At 35.1% G+C, this 5,037-nt stretch overlaps 1 protein-coding gene across 9 annotated transcripts in view; it reads right to left on the bottom strand.

Moving 5' to 3' along the window:
* GTF2E1 (general transcription factor IIE subunit 1) overlaps positions 1-5,037 on the bottom strand; it is a 35,981-nt gene that overhangs the window by 17,842 nt on the left and 13,102 nt on the right. The gene's annotated exons all lie outside the window — the stretch shown is intronic.

Below are 5,037 nucleotides of genomic sequence, written 5' to 3'. Positions count from 1 at the left end.
TTTCCCAAAAGCTTTCTTTTTGTACATTACACATTTGGGTCTACTTATGAGGAAAGATAAATAAATATCTGAAACCCAGTCTCTTGTATTGTCACAAGGCTATTTCTTCAATCTTATTAACTATTTATATCTAAATAAATTTAACCAATAATTTCCAAAATTAAAGTTCAAGAAGCCTTTATTATTCTTATTTCTATATCCCTCACATTCAACTTGTAACTAAATTGTAGTAATTCCTTAGAAACATCTAAGATTTTTCACTTCAATTGTCATTTTACTAAACTAGGCTACCATTATTTGGCCTGAAACAGCTTCATAAATCAGGTCTTTGAGCCTCTCAGTTCTCCTTCTCTAATTCCTGTGTTACCATTAAAGTCTATCTGGAGCTAGCTTTCTACAGTCCACAGCATTAAATCTAAATTTCTCATATTAACATTCTAGATCCTGTATAATATGGCTCCAAAACATCACAACTGAACCACAGTCCTTTACATGTTAAGTAAATTCAAACATTTGAAAGACAATATACTGGACATTAATAATTATTATATTTTTATAGTACTTTGTTTCTAAAATGCTTCCATGTACACTTTTTGATCTTTATACCAACCCTGCAAAGTAATGTCAGAGCTGAGGTTCTGAGGAGTTTTGTGATCTGTCCAAAGTCACATGGCCAATAGAAGCAAAGTAATAACAACAGCTGTTGTACATGGAATGCTTACCAAGTATCACCAATCCTCTGAGATTGGTATAATTACTGCTCATTTAAATCTATAAAATACAGAGGTTCTAAGGGGTTAATTAACTTGCTCTAGATGATACAACTACTTATTGTGGGGATGGGGCAGGATTCAAACACAAACTATTTTCCTGAAACTCACACTGTTAAACATCCCACTCTATACTACTAGCCCCACTTGGATCTCCAGTTTAGTTCTAATTCCCAATGCCAGGGATATACATGCTTCAATTCCAACCCAATTCACCTGAGTGATTAATAAAGACCATACAAGGAATTAGTGCCTAGCGCATAGTAAGTATGCAAACTTTTGACTTTAAAAAGTTCCATATGTGACTGATACATAACACTACTCCCTAACCCCTCTTCCCTGGTAAAGAATAACAAACCAGGCATTTCTGTCTCAATATAACACCAGATCCTACTTATACATTTCAAGTAGAGTAAGTTTCTTTACCGCTTCTCTCACATAAATAGCAAATACTATGTAAGTTTTTTGTTCATATATCCTGTCTAAAACACTCTTTATCCATCCTCCTGCTGTCCAAATGATACCTAATCCAAATGTGTGAGAAAGAAAAAAGCCCCTCACAGCTAAGAGGTGGTACAGCACTCATAGCTAGGCTATGATGTATTTCTGTCAAACAGAATCGCACAGATTACCAACATCGGATAAGTTCCTTTGTGACCATGAAGGAAGTGATGCAAAATGAGGTCTGTCTGAGTCTGAGTACAGATAAAAGCAAGGTCTCTGTACAACCACACACACACAAAAATCCTAGCTGACTGAGATTACTGTTTCTTTACCAATTACAGTTTTAGCCTCCCCTTGTTCTTCTCACCTCCTAGAGAAGATTTATTTAGATACCCAATCGTAGAATTACCTCCACTTCTTGACAGCACCCAATCTAAAGAAAAACCCCCACCACTTCCCTGAATCCTCCCCCAAATTACCTAACAAAAGCCTAAATTCTCTCTCTGTCCAACATGGTGTCACTGTGACACTCCATGGTTCCCCATGGTGTGTGGCTTCCCTTGCTGCAGAAAGCATCAATAAACCCAACTTTATTTACGTATGGGCGTATTTTTGATGGTCTTTGACTAATGGGCATGAACATAAAAATTCTAGCTTAATCAACTGGTAAAGATACTATTTACCAAAATAAAGATAGGAGGAATAAGTTCTTTTTTCTTTGTGGGGAAAAGATGAAAAGTTGCTTTAAATATCTGAACCCATGTTGCCCAATGGTCATCAAAATAGATATGTTAGAAGCCGACTTATTACAACTGCTTAAAGCTTAAGACTGAAATTTAGACTAGAAATTCTGATGAGAATTAACAATATATAGATAGTAACTGAAGTCATAGAGTAGATCAAAGTATCTAGGGAGATTAAGGAGAGTGAGAAGCAGAAGTAGTCAAGGTATAGACTCAAGGAATGAGGAATTAAACCCTAAGACAGAAATGGTACAACCAGAAGAATAGGATAGTATTTCAGGAAAGAAATGGTATAATGTTAATTTTCCAGGCCAACCAGAATTGAAAATGAGCTTTTATATTTAGTAACAAAGGATAATTAGTGACCTTGGCTAGAGAGGTTTTAGTTGGTATGCTAACTTAGATTACTCTCTAACTATTCTAGGCTGTCTCAGCCTCTTCAACAGAAATATAAAGAATATAATCCATGTGGGAATTAAAACATAAATCATATAAAAAAAGGTCTAAATCAACTCTCAAATACCTGTTGAATTTAAACAATCTGATGTGGGACTTAACATTAACTCTTGAAAGATGGGCACTTACAAAGACCATCAATGAAAACTAGAGAATACTGCAAAAAATTTATCTAATTCAGTAGTTATCAAAATTATATTTAAAGGAAGAAATCCCAAACTCAAGTGAAGAAATGCTTAATATATAAAAACATAAAAGCAAGTGCTGTGGTTGAAGCATAGAAAGACAGCTAAGACAAAGAGCAATACTATAATCCTCTCTCTCATATGTGTTCAAGCATTACAAATTGGCCTCCTCAAAGTATTGTACCAGGCACACTTTGCTGCAGAGCATTTGTACTTGCTGTTTGCACCACCCAGAATGTGTCCCCTTCAAATTGGTGAATGGCTAGTCTCCCAACTCACTTCAATTCTTTACTCAAGTTACCTCAGTGAGGCCTTCCCCAGCCAACGTTACCTAAAATTTCAATACTGTCCTGTGCTCCCTTTTTCTTTAACATCTATCCAACATACTATGTCTTATTATTTATCTAGTTTATTAGGTTATTTATCATTAAAATTATCATGCTACACAAATCAAAAAAAAAGTCTTTTCAAATACCCTATGCTGCTTTTAAAGGCAATATACATTCCAAACTTCATATTTAAGTAAACAAATCAATACGCTTGTCAATGTCACTCATCCATAAAAACTAGCAATGCTTTTATTTTGGGAAGAGAAAGATCACTGTTAACATCATTATTTGATAAAAGAACAATCTCATAATAAGTCTTTTAACTTGAAAAATTTAGTTTCATGGGGAAATAGGAGGAAAAAGAGAACACAGTATATAGTCATAAGGAACCTGAATTCTAGCCTCATCCAAGTCACTTTCCAAAGACCTATGTTTAATGTAGATCAAGATTTAACAAGAGTTACTTGCAGAGGGGCCCATTTTGCAATTCTGAAGAGTAGCTTTTATATTACTGTCAAGAACTGTGAGGGATTTGAGATTTTATCCTATGTCTAACCTAACAAATTATCCTGCCATTTTCATAGATATTGGAGAAAGACCCAAGACTCCTAGGTCAGAGACAAGGGACTTTACTATTTATGGCAATAGCAGTAGCCAGTGTTACCTTTTGTGCCAGTTCCCTAAGTCCCAATTCCCATAGAGTAACATAAAGAGGACCAGGTGACAACTATACATGGAATAGGTTATGTTACAGGAGAAAAACCCTGAGGTTAAGGAACCCAATTTTTTTATAATGGGCATAAACATGCCTCTCCTTCGCTCTGGAAGGTAATGTTATCTTTACCATATTGAACTAAGCAAACATGCTCTGGAGGGAGACTTTTTATTACACTGAACCATAAACAAACTTACCCTTTGCTCTGGAGGGAAACAATATCTCTGCTCACCATATAAACATCCTTGAAAAAGACAAGTCCAGAGAAAAGGTGGTCAGACAGTACATTTACTTGCAACACATGCATAGCATGTGAGAGACCCCTTGAGAACTGTCTCCCAACGATTACCATGTCTGGTAACCATTACAAGAGGAAAAGCTCACCTGACATCTCTGAGTTCTATGCTTACCAAAAAACACAAGATGTAAACAAGAACTGGCCTGTCAAAAACCAGGTCTGGAATCTAAGAAGAAAAATAAGAAATTCTACATTTTATAGAAAATGATTTAACATACCAGTAGCATTTTTATAAATTTCATTAAACATTAAAAAATGCAAATAAGCTTTCCCAAAATCAGATGTGGGGTGGAGAGGGATGTACCACATACTGTGTACAAAGTACCATTCCACTGAGTGGTAGTAAAATGAACACACATAGAATCTGTCATCAAGAAGCTTAAAGTTTAGTAGAGATAAAAGGTATCTGGAGAGAAACATAATCTAGGATTGGTGCAAAAATAAAGCACATAAGTGTTTTGAAGTTGAAAGAAGGAATATGACTTCTATCTGAGGGCAGTAGGGAAGGTTTATGGAGAAGGTATACCTTTTGAGGTAGACTTTACAAGAAAAGTAGTAATTAGAGATCAAGGAAAGGGAGAAGAGAGCAGGACATTCTAGATCATCATAAGAGAAGTAGGTAGTTGAAAATAATGCTAAACTGCAATTTCAGTCTATTAGTAACATAATTATCAAAAAAAAGAACAATTAACAAGATAAACTAGGATGGCCATAAGTGGGTCTTGAAAGCCAAACTTCATTTTGACTTTATTTTTAGTAATAAAAAAGTGATTGAAGGATTTGGAGAAGGAAAATGAGATCATCAAAACTAATATCTATAAAAATTGATCTGCCTTAGTGGCTTGAGATGGTCTTCCAATAAGCCAGTTCTTAACCAAATGTTTTCATAAAAATCATTAGTGAAAATGTTAATACCCAGGTCCCATCCCAGAGATGCTGATTCAATAGATCTGGAGTAAGGCTCAGGAAAATAAATTTTAAAAGTTCCGTAAGGAATTCTAACACATACACCTGGTGGAGAGTTGCTGTTAAGTAATCGCTTTGCACTAAGCAGCTTGAATATACTATTCAAGCATAAGAAGAAACTGGAATTAAAA

Source organism: Pteropus alecto, unplaced genomic scaffold (genome assembly GCF_000325575.1).
Source record: "Pteropus alecto unplaced genomic scaffold, ASM32557v1 scaffold251, whole genome shotgun sequence".
Classification (NCBI taxonomy): domain Eukaryota; kingdom Metazoa; phylum Chordata; class Mammalia; order Chiroptera; family Pteropodidae; genus Pteropus; species Pteropus alecto.
This window is presented reverse-complemented; position numbering and strand designations above follow the sequence as displayed.